At 44.8% G+C, this 16,646-nt stretch overlaps 4 non-coding genes across 4 annotated transcripts; 2 read left to right on the plus strand and 2 right to left on the minus strand.

Moving 5' to 3' along the window:
• Nucleotides 1-225: 225 nt before the first annotated feature.
• Nucleotides 226-297, minus strand: TRNAP-AGG (transfer RNA proline (anticodon AGG)). The gene has a single exon. It is a non-coding gene; the product is annotated as a tRNA-Pro (tRNA).
• Nucleotides 298-625: 328 nt separating this feature from the next.
• On the minus strand, nt 626-698 carry TRNAT-UGU (transfer RNA threonine (anticodon UGU)). Its single transcript has one exon. It is a non-coding gene; the product is annotated as a tRNA-Thr (tRNA).
• A 9,101-nt stretch (nt 699-9,799) lies between these two features.
• TRNAL-UAG (transfer RNA leucine (anticodon UAG)) lies at nt 9,800-9,881 on the plus strand. Its single transcript has one exon. It is a non-coding gene; the product is annotated as a tRNA-Leu (tRNA).
• Nucleotides 9,882-15,199: 5,318 nt separating this feature from the next.
• On the plus strand, nt 15,200-15,271 carry TRNAP-UGG (transfer RNA proline (anticodon UGG)). Its single transcript has one exon. It is a non-coding gene; the product is annotated as a tRNA-Pro (tRNA).
• The last annotated feature ends 1,375 nt before the right edge of the window (nt 15,272-16,646 follow it).

The raw sequence follows: 16,646 nt of genomic DNA on the forward strand, positions 1-16,646 counted from the left end.
CTCGGAACTGCCACGTCCGCCTACCCGCCGGGGAGAGTGGGGAACCGCTTCGTCAGACAGAATTCAATAGATAACTTGGAGCTGTCCCTAACTTTGCTATTTCACATCCTCAGGGGCCTTTGCTCAACTTTTCAAAGCAGAGTAAACAAAATGCTGTAACAGACGTATATTAAATAAGTTGTTTATTAGAAATGAAATACGTTATTTATTAGAAGCAGGAAAACGGGGCTCGTCCGGGATTTGAACCCGGGACCTCTCGCACCCTAAGCGAGAATCATCCCCCTAGACCAACGAGCCACGTTTGTTCTATCTTTTAATTCGGCCCCAAGGCTCACTCACGTCACTAGGCGTTTTTCGAAGAAATGTGAATCCGAGAGCCTTCTACTGGCAGGAATGCGTGTTTGTTAAGCCAGCTTGCACAAGCCTCACGCCGCCGAGAGGCATTTATCAGCAGCTATGGTGGATCCACACCGGTAAAGCAGCAGGGGAATTATTATGCGTCCATTTTGCCTGAACATACTCTCAGGCGCTGCCGAGGAGAGGTGGTATCTGCCGAGCACCGCCGCATTGGCACCGTCTTTCGGCCCCTGCCGCTTTGAGGCCTCGGAGGGAAAAATGATCCAAAAGGCCCCAGCGAGATTTGAACTCGCGACCCCTGGTTTACAAGACCAGTGCTCTAACCCCTGAGCTATGGAGCCTTCGCCCGAGGTACTCTTCTCTATCTTCCATGTTATAGATGTATTCAGTACGCCTGGCACCTGTCAAATGAAATAGAATTTTGACCCAGGCAAAAATCCAAGACATTCTACAAAACTGAATTTTCCGTGTCCCGTCAACCTCTCAAAAAGGCTCCACTTGGAGCAGAGCCACTACTAGACTGTCTTCTAGTCCCTTATCTTGATACTCTGCTGAGACATCGACGTCTGCGCCTCTGGTGCCCAGAAAGGATGCATAATACAAGAACTCTAGATACCTGGGCACACGGGAGACCCACCTGAGAATTAAGAGGCGCATATAGAGGTTATCTGATGGGCAGGGAGGTTATGGTGCACTCTCTTCCCTTAATATAGTGGTAAAATCTGCGGAGAAGGTGAGAAGAGGTTTACCACGTGGTTTTGTCCTTTCTGAACAGAGCCCCAGACCCTTGTTTGTGTATTGGAATTAATACCTCTCTCTCAAACAAAGGTCCAGGGTTAGGAGCAAGCAGGGAAAAGAGGTGCTGGGGAGGAAGATTTTAATCCTTCCTTAAAGACATATGGATTTACATATATCTTTGGTTTGAAAATAATACAATTTTTTTAAAGGATTGTGTTTTCACTTTTTAGAGACCCTGTTTTTGTAAGCTAGTAAACAGGAACTAAAATTTTATTTATTTAAATAGGTACAAAAAATCTTGTACCTATTTCTTACTGCAAATATAGTCATAGACTAGAACACTGGGGAAAAGGCACTGATTCACACAAGCCCAAGAAGTGAACCACTTCTGTTTAGTAAGGTTTAGATCCTCTGACCACAGGCCTGCTAGTGTACTCACTATTTTTTAATGTCATTTGTCAAAGATCATGAAGTCTGTAAGGAATCTGAAAGCTCATGGTTCATTGTCTCCGTTTATTTTCATTGCATAAATGTAAAACATGGTGACGCTGACCTTACAAATATATAAGGAAGAGAAATTCCCTATTTAGACAGATAAAGTAAGGCCATTATGGCAGATAGTCTAGGTTCAGGGATGAGTCATGGGGAAGCATCACACTGCTGTCCTAAGGTGAGATGAAGGTGTACGACTGCCCAGGGCCAAGAATGTAATAGATCTTCTGTGGCTTGACAAGAACTGCTCCTCCCAACACTCCCTTGGTGTTCAGCCTTCAGTCTTTCTACACCAGGCAATATCCTCCACTCCCCCAACCCTCCACCCAATAGAACTACGAGGCTTTGTTTTAACTGACTGCTGTGCCCGTGAGAATCAAGAATCAGGTTGCTGTACCCCATTTGCCTACACAAGGCATTTTACTGGAGGAAACCTCCAAGGTGCTCAGCATGATAATCTCTTTGAACCTGAAGACAGACATCGTAATCCTTAAGGAAACAGCAGGAATGTCAAATCAACACTGAATCATGGGCGATGTGTTATGTTGGTGAGTGTTATACTGAGTATGTGGTGTAGTGGTCAGAGAACACCTGGGGCAGTTTTTCAGCCTTGCAGAGTCACAGTGACCTAGTTTTGTAAACAAGGGTTCATTATTATCAATCATCTTTATTATTGTTACTATTTTTGAAGAGACAGGCCTTCTGCAAAATTGCTAGAGTCAAAACTCTGTCCCCCTCAGCTCTCTCATCCCCTCCCCCATGCTGTTTCTCCTCCTCTCTTTACTCGTTATTCTCTGGTTGTAGTCTTGGCTCCTTGGACCTTTTCCCAGAATCTGTTTCCTCATCCTCACCTGTCACAATTCAGCAAGCTCACTTCTATTCCACCTATCTCCTATCCCTGAAGGTTGTCCACGACCTTAGGTCAATCTCCCTCATTCTCCCAGCCACTGCCCACCGCTCACTTTGGTTGGCCTGTCTGATTCTAGAAGGTTCCAAGAGTCCTTCCCACTAGTTTATTAGACGCAGAGAGCAATATCAAATATGGGCATGTCCCAGTGTGCTCTGAACATCAGAAGCTCGTCTCTGAAACAACTTGACTCTAGTAGAGATCTTAGGAATATTTTTCATTACTTTTTTGTTTGTATTTCTTCCATGTCCCCTCAACTTTTTTTTTTTTGCAAAATTTTAACCCTAGAGTGGAAATAAATGAAGACCAACTAAATGAGAACAAGCAAAGGCTATTTATTCAGAGCTTGCTGTTGCGAGGGAGTCAGCCACCATCACTTGCGTTTTGGCAGACACTCAAAGGTAGACTCAGGAGTGGAAAAGCGTTATAGAGGAAAAAGGGAAGGCTCAGGTGCCGCAGACCAGCCGGACGAAGAAGACCAAACCGACCAGAGCCAGAAGGGAAGGGGTGAGGAACTGAAACAGCACCAACGAATGGGGTCAGAAGGACCAAGACAACTGATGGTTGCAAGGCAAATTTTATTGTGCTACAGTTGCAGATTATATAGACTAGAAAAGGGAAGGTTGCCAGACGGTGGTTTACATTATCTGAAGACTGTCTCGGCTCAAGGTTAACTTCCCTGGAAGAAAACCCATAAACCCAGAACCATCAAAAATAACCTGCACATCTGACCATTTGGTCTTTAGATGTCCAGGGGGGAGACAGCTTTGCTTATCTCATTTTACATTCTCTCTGATCTCTGGGCCCTGGTGATTTATCTCCCATGGAATGGAACAAGGAGGGGAACAAGTAGGGACAGTCCCTTCGAGCAGCGGCGGCATGCCTGGCGTGTCCGCAGCCTGCTCTCAAGGCTGACTGCTTCCCACACTCAGGTGCCCTGATTGGAGGCTGCTGGCCTAGGGAAGCTGCAGGTGGGTTAACTAGAATCCAGGTATCCTATGTGATTGGTTTGGGATACATATTTGACTTTGTCTGGTTGATCCTAAGTTGGAAGCAGGGACTAGTATCAGGAAGGTTGTTACTAACCAATTCCTGGCCATTTGGAGCTGTTACAGGGGTTATTGTTTGGCTTCCCGGACTCTTACTAGACATAGTGGTCAGAGTTCCTACAAGTCTGACTTAAAGATGGTAGGCTGGCTTCCTGAGCTGGTAGATGATGGATTGGTTTCCTGAGCTGATTTCTGCAGGCTGTGGGCCAGAGTTCCATTGTTATATATGGTCTGACCTTTGTCCATTTGTATATTCAATCTGCCACTAGAGGAAAGTTGAAAAAAACAGTACAGTAATACCTGTATACCCCTAATTTAGAATCACTAATTATAAACAGCTGCCACATTTACTACTTGTGTTGCCATAGTGTGTGTGTGTATGCACATTCATTCTTTTAAGTTTATATTGTATTATTACAAAAGGAGGAGATATTTTCTTTTACTCAAGTGCAAGCTCCCAAGAAACAGGGATAATAACCTTGTTTGTTTTGTATCTAATATCTATGATCCTTCATACCTAAATACCTCAACAGGCATCTCCCAAAATAAGAATTAAGAATAGAAGCATAACTTCAGTACCATATCACACCTAACAACATTTATAATAACTCTATGTAATCTAACAGTCCCTATTTTCAAATTTCCCCAATTGGTTCCCTCTAATTTTTTTTGAAAAATCTATATTCAAACCATATTTCTCATTGTGTTTAGTTTTAAAGTCTCTTTAAGTCTAGAAAATTCCCCTTCTCTCAGCCTTTCTTTTTTCATGGCAGTTGTCTTACAGGAGGTCTCACATTCTAGATTTGTCTGATTATTTCCTTATATTAGATTCAATTTAACCTTTGACTTTGATGATTTCTTCATGACTGGATTCAGCTTACGTATTTTTGTCAGAAACACTACCTCACAGATTTTTAATACTCTGAGGAACCCAATAATTTTCCAGGACAGATGTCTAGGCTGTAGGAAAAATTAAATTTTTAATTACCCAAGCAGAAAGAATGAAGTCTAATAAGATTATTTTATCTATTTGCATGAAAATGCATTGTGTACCACTCAAGAAGCTTTTGTTCATGAAAGAGACCTCCTCTTTTTTGGGGGGGGGAATTTTATTTTATTTATTTTTTTATACAGCAGGTTCTTATTAGTTATCCATTTTATACATACTAGTATATATATGTCAATCCCAATCTCCCAATTCATCACACCACCACCCCCTCCCTGCCACTTTCCCCCCTTGGTGTCCATACATTTGTTCTCTACATCTGTGAAGAGACGTCCTCGATCTCGTTGGGTGACGACCCTGTAATTTTCAGCTTCATTGACCATAAAGTACCTTAAAAAGTCAAGGATTAATATAGAAAAGTAGGCACAATTACCAGAGCCCAGCCAATGATTCACCTTAGCAACATCCAAGTACATCTGTGGACAGGCAGACTGATTTCTAAGGTACATAGATTATTTATCTAAAATATCAAGGAACATGGCTTTGTAAAACTTTAGCCAAAAAAAAAAAGTTGTACTTGCCTCAATTTGTGCTTTCTTAAATTTATTTTCTGCGGTTTCCGCAGACCTCTCACCCTTGGGAAACTGAGGCTGCGCTCACTGTGGCAATCCTCAGTCACTACTTGTGTTGCCACCTAACCACTGTGTGTGTGTGTGTGCATGCATATTCATTCATCTAGATTTATATTGTATGTATTACAGAAGGAGAAGGAGGTATCTTCTTTTATTCAATGGCAAGCTCCCTACAAGCAGGGATGTAAATTGTTTATTTTCTGCACCTCCCCAAACCTGACAAAATGGTGAGTGCAGATTTATCTGTGGGTTGTGTGCTACCTTGAAGGGTCAAAGGAAGATCCCATTTCTCAGTTTCAAAATGCCTCTTGGTAGATGTTCCCCACTAGCCTAATCCTAATTAGGTGCCTAAATCCATTATAATCACTCTTGTGTGCCCAAGCTGTCCAAGATTTGAGCACTTGGTACTCTGCTGTATTGGAATCAGAAGCTGGGAAAGGTAGTAGAGACATCAAAGAATAAAATCAAGTGTACATCAGACTTGATCTTCTTAAACCCAAAGCAGCCAGACTATTATAATATTTTGCAGGGACTGAGTCAGGGCAGGGGAAGGATGTTATTGCTACCAGCAGGATGAACAGAAACAAAGAATAAAGAATGTCTCATAAACTTCATCTTTCCATTCTGCTGACCATGCCCTAGTTCAGGGTTGCATTTCTTTTCACCTGAAGCCTGCAGAGGCAATCAATCTGGTGAGATTGCTCCCTTTTGTCCCACCTCTTCCATAAACTCCAGTAAACATTGTAAGGACAAATAAAAATTTAAAGTAAGAGGCTTAATTTTCCCTGTTGAAAATAAGGGAAGGGATTTCCTTTCCCTTCTCTCCTTTTTCTTTGAACAGTTATTTTAGAAAATTCATAAGTATAAATACGTCGCAGTACTTTGCATTAGTGTAATGGTCAATGTGATAAACATATGAGACCACAAAAAAGCTAAGTATTTAAGTAGGGGCTCAATAAATGCTGAAAAGACTATCTGATACATCCATCAAAAGGAACATATTATTTACCGTATTTAATTTTTAGTAAGATTTTTATAGTACATGCAGAAAGGAGCCAGACCAATACCTGGATGGCTCTCTACTGGAGCTAGGGAAAGAGATTTACAGAGAGACCTCCTATAAGACAACTGCCATGAAAAAAGAGAGGCTGAGAGGAGGGGAATTTTCTAGATTAAAAGAGACTAAAGAAACATTAAAACTAAATGCAATGAGAAATATTCTTTGAACCTAGATTAAAAAATAATTGGAGGGAGCCAATTGGGGAAATTTGATTACATAGAGTTATTATAAATGTTGTTAGGTGTAATATGGTAGTGAAGTTATGTATCTATTCTTTTTTTTTTTTTTTGCAGTACGCAGGCCTCTCACTGTTGCAGCCTGTCCCGTTGCAGAGCACAGGCTCCGGGTGCGCAAGCCCAGCGGCCATGGCTCACGGGCCCAGCCACTCCGGGGCATGTGGGATCTTCCGGGACCGGGGCACAACCCCGTGTCTCCTGCATCGGCAGGCAGACTCTCAACCACTGTGTCACCAGGGAAACCCTATGTTTCTATTCTTAATTCTTATTTTTAGGAGATGCCTGTTGAGGTATTGCAACGTAGTGCAAGTCTGGTGGAAACTTTCGAATGCCCTATTTGAGCATAGAACAGTTGAAACATAGGTTGAAACATAGAGTACTTGTAAAAATTCTCTAACCTTTGAGGAATTTGTTAAGATGCCAATTCATAGGCCTGAGATTCTGCATTTCTAATCAATTACCAGGAGATGCTGATGCTGCTGGTCCTTAGACTACACTTTGAGCATCAAGACTTTGAGGTAAATTTCCTGCTTTTATATACATTTTCATCATCTGGACTATTGCCAAGGTATAGATAGCAGGAAATCTAAGGTTAAATTCTCCAGTAATATTGCAGAATGCTAGAGCCTAAAATACTAGTATCCCACACTGAAAAGTGAAGGAACAGGCATGTGTCAGACAAACATAGCACATTTTATCTTTAACAGGCATCACTTCAAATGTCTTTAGATAATGGACAATTAAGTATTTGGCAAGGTTGGCACTCCTCTAGGAAAGCTGAGACTTCTGGCTTTCAGGTCTCTGTGTAACCCAATGGGTGGTCCACTTCTGTGGGGAATGGATCAAGGATCCTCCCCCAATGAAGGATCCAGTAAGTTCAAGACAGGCAGTGAGTGCTCAAGCAACATCAGGTGATTGAATAGGGGAAGCCAGGCACGCTGGTTAGTAAAGGAAACTCAGCCTGGGATATGAAAGCGTGGTACTTTGTCCTGATAAGAAAGTGCTTTGAAGTCTATCAGTTTGTGGAGCCTGAACATACAGCCCCCTGGGATCAAAAGGAGCTCTGCTATAATGACCAGGTTCTTTCTTGTTAGCTGGTTCCTTTTACTGCCTGACCTAGCACTAAAAAAAAAAAACCAAAAATCAAGGGCTCAGGTCACTTCCATGTTATGAGGATCTCGTAGTTTTTTGAATCTGTATTTTTAAAAAGAAGTCAAAACATTTACAGAAACTGTGGTTTACTTAAATGTGCATGTTTATCAAATTAGCACTAACAGAGACTTAAATATGACTATATAATCTCATTTCATCATCTCATCAGTATGAGGCTTCCCAAGACCAACCCATAGACCCCAAGTTTCTTGCCTGGTTCAGTACTAGACAAAATAGTTCAATAAATATTGATATTTTAAATATCAATACTTGTTCTCTCTCCTCCCATCCACTCCCTACCTCCTTTCAAGGAATAAAGAGCCCCAGGCCTTTTCTGTCTTTCAAATTGATGCTTCCTCATCTTATGCACAAAACGTGCGTGGTTGCACAGGATTTCTAGGTTCTCTCCAATTTGAGATTAGCATCAGTCTTTCCATTGCTGTGGCGTGTTGCAAAGACTTGCGTGTACTGCTGGAGGCAATAAGCTCACATTCGCTTTTATCTGAGGATTCTCAAAAAGTGTGAAAACCCAAATGAAGTTTCTCAGAAGTCGTACCCTTCAGCCAAAGGGGCTGGCGATGGCTACTTGAACCCCTCCATCTCCAGTGATGTGGAACATAGAAACCACACCTTTGCCCATTCCGCTAGACTAGCTGGCCTTCGCCGCTAACCATCTCCGAGCGTGCGCCTCGCTCCTGACTCCGGTAGCTTCTGGAGAGAAAGAGAACTTAGTTGGAGCCCAAGGGTAGACATCCAGCTCTGCCCCGGGAGCTCAGATTGCCTATCAACTGGGACCAGAGGGAGGGAACGAGAGGACGAAGCGGAGCGACCAGGGTGGGCATAACCCGGTGTGGGCGGGGGTGAGACGGGGGCGGGGTGGAGGGGACTTGGTTCAGAGGGCAGCCGGGACTGGAGGGGGTGGAGGGTTGATGGGAGCCCGAGGAGAGCCCGCCTCCGGCCTCGGACCCTGGGAGCCCCTTCCTAAACCGGCCCCAGCCTTCTCCCACTCGCCACTCCCACTTCCCGGCCTCGGTCCTAAATTCATCCGGTGCTCCCTGAGCCCTATTTCCAAGCAGCTTTTCTAGTACTTCTTTTCTGTTCATCGGCCCCCACTCTCTTCCTGGAAGCAAAGACGGGAACTAGCAGGACCTTCGCCCCGTGAAGATCCAGTGAAGAACAATTTTGCCTCTCTCTAAGCACCCCTGACCCCGACCCCTCAAGCCACCACGGAAGGACTTCGGAGAGCCCTTGGGCAAGGGGAGGCAAGAGCAGGGTGTTTTTTATGAGTGATCGAGGAGGAGAGTAAGAGTTAGGAAGTTAGGAAACTTTAATTAGACTCCTAGGAGAATTTCTGCATCCGGAGACCCAGACATGGCCAATCAGAAACAGCAAAGAATATATGTAACGTGTAACCCAGGACTTTTAGCGCCTACTAGAGGTCATTGACAGGTACGAGATCCCACTTGGGTGCTGGAGATCCCCGGGATCACTTCTGCAACTTTACTTAGCCTTCCCTCTACTCCATTCGAAAGAAACGATATGGAGCCTAGTGGATCCAGGACCCCAGGGAAACCCGGGACCAACTCCTTTCCGGTGTGGGAACTTTCTTGGATGTAACCTCCCTCTGGCAGTCACCCTGGTCCCTACATAAGGGAAATGGTTCAGAGGCTACATGCGCATGGGTCTACCCCAGAGTGCTACTTTCAAAAAAATTAGACCCAATCTCTCCATTCTGACTGAACCTGCAGGGGATGCGATCAAGGATTTTCTTTTTTATCGGTGACAGGCTTACCAGATCTGTCAACGGAAGGGGGCCTCTTACTGGATCTCCGGCTCCATTCGCACTGTGAGTTTCACAGCCACAGACCAACGACCCAACAGCGAGGAGTTCCTTTTTCAGTCTTCTGTAATCACTTGCAATAAGTCGCCAGTGAGATGGGTTTTTGTTTTTTGTTTTTTGCTTTTCCCTTTCGGCTTGGAATTGCCGAAAGAGGTTAAAGAAAAGGCGGAAGTCTTCAAAGGATATTCACGCTAATATCATTGACCACTTTCTAGCTCACTTCCCAGGCCTGTGGGAATGCGATGGTTTCTACTCTCTCCAAGTTTGCTCAGAACCCTAGGGGTAAATGAAAACAGTGAAGGAAACCCGACTAACCATGAAGAAAATTCAGAATGTTGAGCCTGGGGTCGATAGTAAACAGCTCAAGGATGAAAATTTGTAAGTGTATGCGGTAGTGTGGCCGAGCGGTCTAAGGCGCTGGATTTAGGCTCCAGTCTCTTCGGGGGCGTGGGTTCGAATCCCATCACTGCCAACCGTGTTTTAGTCTAGCTGTAAATCCGAAGTAATACAGAAATTCCGATTAAATCCCAAGCGATCCTCTTTCTTCCAGCAAGAATTACCCCGGAACTTCCATCCGTACCCCCTCCCCGTCCCCCCGCTGCCCGAGAAATACCTATTACCGAATATCAAGTTGGGTTACCTCGGATTCCTCCTGACATCCCCTGCCGAAACTAGCTGTATGCACCCGACTCGACTTTTCATTGTGTCCAAGTTTTTGTGTTCCCGCAATGGGGAATTCTTTCGGTCCTCCTCTTCTAAAATCCATGCTCACATTGAATCATTCTCATGACCTGGCTTAGGCACCATCCAGTAGGGAAGGCTTCCTAGAAAGTGCCCCGCAGCCTCCATCAGCCCGACGCCCACACTGGTTTAGGAGCTGCAGCTCTGTGATCGCGAAGTAAGCTGCACAGACCCGATTTTGCTTTTAATCACATTACTTTTGTAATTGAATATGATGAATGAATGAAGGCAGAAAGCCACTTCCTACCAGGCTTCCAGATGTCACTCAGGCATGGGGGTGGAGTAGGGCAGGTAAACGGTTCTTTTGAATTTGACTTTGCAGGTGGGTTTGTGATTCCAAAACATTTCAAAGCTGATTCTTGGCTGACTCCGTGCGTCTGGCCCAGTGGGGTGAGCTGTGAATGTTGGCTTAGCCACTGCTCTGCCCCTTCCACAAGTGAATTCACTTATCTTGGAGACTGTCCAGGTCTCTGAGCAACCCAACTACAATACCTGTGCAGAACCTAACTCAGTGTGGGAAAGAGGAGCGGGTAAACTCAGGGTCTATTTAGTGGTGCCCTATTAAAATGGTTGTCTCACCGCACTTCTCAGCCGAGTCAGCCCGTTACCCCACTGCAGTACTCACAGATTTGGCTGTACAGCTCTCTCAAGGAGGTACAAATTTCCCTGCAGTGCCTTGAGGAATGAATGAAAGGAACAGAGCAGTAGACTAGGACTCTGTGCAGGAACCAAGGTCTAGCGATTTTTTAATGACACTTTTTAATTCTGCCTTCCTTTTTATGTCTTTCCCCCTCCTCAATCAAAAGCTTCTTCTGTGTCCTCCCAGACCCACTCCCATTTCACTTTGATGACTCCTCCAGACCAGTTCCTTTCATTTTTTACCCACCTTAGGCCCCTGAGGTCTTTATAAAAACAACAAAACAAACCTCTAAAGTCCATAGTTTACATTAGGGTTTATTCTTGGTGTTGCACATTCTATGGGTTTTGACAAATGTATAATTATATATATATCCGCCATTAAAGTATCATACAGAATAGTTTCACTGCTCTAAAAATCCTCAGTGCCTCACCAGTGCATCCCTCCCTCCCTTTTAACCTCTGGCAAACACTGATCTTTTATCATCTCCATGTTGCCTTTTCCAGAATGTCATATATTTGGAATCATACAATATGTAGCCTTTTCAGACTGGCATCTTTCACTTAGTAATACACATTTAAAGTTCCTCCATATCATTTCATGGCTTGATATCTCATTTCTTCCTGGTGCTGAATAATATTCCATTGTATGGATGTACCACAGTTTATTTATCTATTTGCCTATTGAAGGATATCTTTACTGTTTCCCAGTTTGGGAAGTTATACATACATAAAGCTGCTATAAACATTCATGGGCAGGTTTTTGTGTGGACATAAGTTTTCACCTCATTTGAGTAAGTACCTAGGAATGTGATTCCTGGATTTTATGGTGAGAATATATTTAGTTTTGTAAGAAACTGCCAGAATGTCTTCCATAGTGGCACACTTTGTAAGGTTAAAACACTGTGTTTTAAAAAATTTAATTTATATATGTGGCATATTTTGAAAAAAAATACCTTAAAGTAAAAAGAGCACAATTTACCCACAGATAAACATCTTTTGCCATATTTCCTCTTCTCCAAAAATGAATGATAAATTTCTAGAAGCAGGAAGAGAATATCTGATCAAACACAATGTCTTTTTTTTTTTTTTTCAGTATGCGGGCCTCTCATTGTTGTGGCGTCTCCCGCTGCGGCGCACAGGCTCGGGACGCGCAGGCTCAGCAGCCATCGCTCACGGGCCCAGCAGCTCCGCAGCATGTAGGGATCTTCGCAAACCGGGGCACAAACCCATATCTCCTACATCGGCAGGCGGACTCACAACCGCTGCGCCACCAGGGAAGCCCCCTCACACAACCTCTTTTTAAGGTTCCTGATTTATAATGCCCAACTATCCTCCAGAAAGTAGTGACATTCTACAAGAAAGTCCTCGTCACTGTACCCGCCCAGTACTAAATAATAAACACTCTCTAATTTGGTGGTGCAGCAATATCCCCTAGTTTTAATTAGTATTTCTTCTTATTATTGAAGGAACATTTCCACATGCATATTTTGTCTTTTGCATTGCTTATTCTCTACACTGTTTGTTTACATTGCTTTGAAGAACAGATATTTCTACAGTATTTCTCTTTAAACCCTGAATTGCCCAGTATAAAATATTCACAGTAAGGGAATGGGGTAGGGGTTGAGGGACGTTACTCAATATTCAGTCAAGGCTAGCTGGTCTTCAAGATTAGGAGATAACATTCAAATCTAAAAGGGGAACTATTAATTCATATCTCCTCTGTAAATCAAATCACGTATACTGCATGATCACAAAGAGGACACACAAAATTGTTTCATAGTCGGCAAAAAGCTGTTCTTTTGTTGCCTGAAAACAGAGCTAAAGTAAATGTTTTACAGTCGTTGGTATAGGAGGATAAAACCTGGCACGCAGCAAGATTTCACATCCTTCCTTCAAGCCAGAATCGAACCAGCAACCTAAGGATAACAGAAGGTAAATCATCTCTACAGCTCTCTGCTCTTCCAGCTGAGCTATCGAATGACACAATTGGCAAAAGTTAGTGTCAATTATTGAGCATATAGTAACAGCCAGTGAGAGGCCTAGCTTCTTTGTATTTAAAGTTCGGGCTCAAGTTGGAGGTCAGGAAGTCTCCAGAGAGTTGAATCTCTGGTGAACCAAATCCAGGGAGCAGCCGGGGGCCGAAGGACGAGGAGTCTGAATCCGAGGAAGTAAGCGATAGGAACAGAACAGGAACCATCCGGATTGGGTGTATCTGCGTAGTTTCTGGACTAGGCTGTCCCAGAGTAATCTGCAAACCAGTTCTCCCTCCAGGAGCACAGGAAAAACTGGGGCGCCAGGCAGATTGCAAGTGGCAAAATGCGCAGGACGCCACGCTCCAGTGGCGGCAGCCGGGGGATCATGGCCATCAATAGGCCGAGGCTAATTAGCTCTTTTACGTAAACACAGGTGTGTGTGGACTCCGCCAAGCCCCGGAGTGTTCTCGCAGAGACCTGAGTAATCTAGTGTCTCCACTACTTACTGAATGGTATAAACACCTGCTTTTCCCCCAGGATCATAGTGCCCCCAATCCTATAATCTTTCATCCCAAATACTCAGGATCTGATTTTCCCTGAAACATCACACAGTGCTTGCTTGCTTTCAACAGTCAGTGGAAGCAAGAAAAGGAGAGAGCCACCCTCTTTGCAACGAAAGCACGCAGAGGCCCCAGCGAGAATTGAACTCACGGTTACTGGTTTACAGGATCAGTGCACTAATCCATAAGCTATGGAGCCTAGCCGTGAACCTATGGCTTGTATTGAATTCCCTAAGTTTTAAAAGCTGCAGCCAAATGGCATATCTAAACAAAATTTAATAAATACTTAAAAATTAAAAGGAATTTCTTTTGAAGGAAGCGCTTCTTTATATACGAGGAAGAAACATGTTCTTGACTAGGCCCAAATGGGAATGTAATTCACTGGAAGAGCCCTGGTAGCACCTACAGTGCATGCTCCTCAGTCTCAGGCCTGACAAGTCACTGAACTTGGGCAACACCGGGGCCACGAGCAGAGCCGTGGGATAAAGTGGGGTAGGTGAGGGTGCCTTACCGAAGAAAAGGATGCGAGACATGGCATCACGTCACTGTCTCCCATCTGCTTGGATTCTTAAAGTAACTGCTCCAGTTCTCGTAGACTGAGATTAGGGTTTGTTTGTTTGCTTTTAAAAGGAGGCGGCCTTCTCAAAGCCCAGAACTTACCCCTTGGACCCTCAGAATGGAGGGGGCCGGGGGCGAGGCAGTGAGGATGTGAAAGCATCCAGGCGTCCAGGCCGCCCCCTCCCACGACCTTTCAGCGGAGTCAGGTTCGGTCATAGTCAGTCTGGTCCTGAGATTCCTCCAGGTTTCCTGAAGCAGAAACTGGCTTTAGAAAAGGAGTAACCTTTCCCTCGGTCCTTTAACACTCTTTGCTAACAGCTCGGAGTCTGAACGGTAGCTGCTTCTCTCTCGGCCTCGGGCCCTTCTAAATGCCCAACCTGAAGTCCAGAATCAACAGAAAGTGGCGGTACATTGGAGGGCTGGGAAGGGAGCGCTCCCCTTCTTTTCTCTCCCGTCTTAGCCCGCGCAGCAGTCTGGCGCCGATATTTAGCCATTCATTCAACTGTTATTTATCGAGTTTTCCCCCTACGCCAAGAATGTGCTCGGTGCACGGTGAACAGGTGTGACCAAGCGAAACAGGCTAGAACCCAAGAGCGTCGTTCCCCGAGCAGAAGGGACTGCGGCGTAAGGACAACGCTCTCCCTTCCCATTCCACCCACCACCTTCTAGGTGATAGAGAAGCGGGCGAGGGCAAGCTTCTCTAGAAGAGGATATTGGAAGTGGGCAACTCTCCCGGACGGTTGCCATGTTCTGTGCGCCCTTGAAGGGTGCCTTAAATCTAGCCCTGTAGTACAAAGTTCATTAAGTAAAGCTGAAAGGAAACAGCAAGAGCATATTACAGGGTGTGAGATAGCAGGGCAGGCTAAGACAATGGTTCTAGGATTTGACCTCCGCAGGGGCGTGGTATCGAGTTCCTCCGCTGCCGCACCCTGGGGAGGAGGGTCTTTTGACGAAATCGACGTTTTGGGTTTTTCTTGTTGTTTTGGTTTGTTTCTTTCTTTCTTTCTTTTTTTTTTTTGTCCTTACTTGTCCTCCATCCCCAGGCCACCTGCAATGGTGTTGGTCCTAACCCTGTAAGTACTCGGGCCCTCGTCAGAGGGTCCACAGGTGGACTAGCAGCTCAGCCTGAGTCCCATACTGAACGTTCCTACCTCTGGAACGCTGTGGCTCAGGTTCCTCCGAATCTGCACGGTGACGCTCTTGGGGTCTGGAGAAAATCGCTGGATTTAGGAGAAGAATCAAAAACGGTCCTCAAATATTGTGACGCAACTAACAGAATGTATGAATATTCCTAAAGAGAAAGCAGCGTCTTCACGGGTGGCTCGTTGGTCTAGTGGTATGATTCTCGCTTTGGGTGCGAGAGGTCCCGGGTTCAAATCCCGGACGAGCCCTACCTTTCCCCTTCTCTCTCTCTTTTTCCCCCTCCCTCTTTAGAGCTAAATGAAGCCAACACCGCCCAGTCTAGATCCACCTAGGCGAAGTCCCTTTCAACCTCGACCTGATTCGAGATTAGCTTGTGAGCAAGTTGGCCACTTCTGTCGACCAATTCAGGGACAATGAAGATGCTACCGTGGGCCAAGGGCTTCGTTGTGTATAGATAGGGCCCCCTCGTCCCGCTATGACAGGCTTTTTTGTCAGGAATATCTTGCTCAGGTAGGTCTCACGCCGGCACTTTGAGCGGAAAAAAACTAGTGCACTTCTCACTAGGGCATTTCACACGGAAAAGAGTGGTACCTGGAGGTGTGTTGGGGTCGCAGCGCCATACAGAACCCTCTTCCTGAGGCCCTAGTCCGTCTACCCCAGAGTCACAAGTGCTGTGTTAGTCTTCCTAATGCTAAATAGGGGCCCCGGGAACCCTCGGGCTTAAAGGGTGCAGATATTCATTCTGTCCAAAAGGAGTACAGTTGAATTATTTTCAGGCGTTACTTTCCAAAATGCAATATAACATAGTGACAGTCGTCTTGCCATTTCTGGCAAGAATCACCCAGCTCCTTAGTGCCTTTTGATAGCTCACTTGGAAAACCAGCAGGTTATGGTGTGAGGTGTCTACCTGTAACCTTAGAGTGTGGTTGATCCTGGTTTGTCGAAGTTGCCCAAACTTAGAAACGACTGGTACGATAGGCCTTCAAACTTGCTAGTCTTCCTACACTGCTTGTACAAGGGAATCTTTGACAGGATTTCAGTCTGACCTGATCATATTTGCCCTTTGCAAGGTTCGTCTCTTGGAAAAGGTACGTACTCAGGCAAGAATAAAGGGGTTTGTGATTGGTAATTGGAGGGAGGGGAGAGAGTAGAATCTGCCAGGACATCCTGACTTCTAGGTTGGTTTTCTCCTGAGAAAGGTGTTATATCTAGCCTGGGCTTTGATGTATTTGCTGAATGATTACTGGCGGAGATGAACAGAAGGAAGTTGGATATAAAGTCCTGAGATTCAAGAGAAAGATCCAAACCAGAGAAAGGAATTTTAGGAATAAAAAACACAGGGCAGTGGTTGGTTAGCACTGGTTTTGGAAAGAACCCACAGGGAAGAGCATTAATAGAGAGAGGAAGAATTTAAAGACAGGCCCTGGTGATCACTAGTGTTTAAAAATCTGATGGCTGATTTGCTAACTCAGGGACTGTTGACAATCTTTACCAGCATTTAAAGCAGAAAGTTTAGGGAAGATGATAGCACTGGATGGGTTGAAGAATGAGGGGAAGGTGTGGAAACTAAGTAAATCATTCTTTTTAGGATCTTGATTGTGAAGGGGAGGACCTAGCCAGTTC

The sequence above is a fragment of the Neophocaena asiaeorientalis genome, unplaced genomic scaffold (assembly GCF_003031525.2).
Source record: "Neophocaena asiaeorientalis asiaeorientalis breed wild unplaced genomic scaffold, Neophocaena_asiaeorientalis_V1.1 scaffold95, whole genome shotgun sequence".
Classification (NCBI taxonomy): Eukaryota; Metazoa; Chordata; class Mammalia; order Artiodactyla; family Phocoenidae; genus Neophocaena; species Neophocaena asiaeorientalis.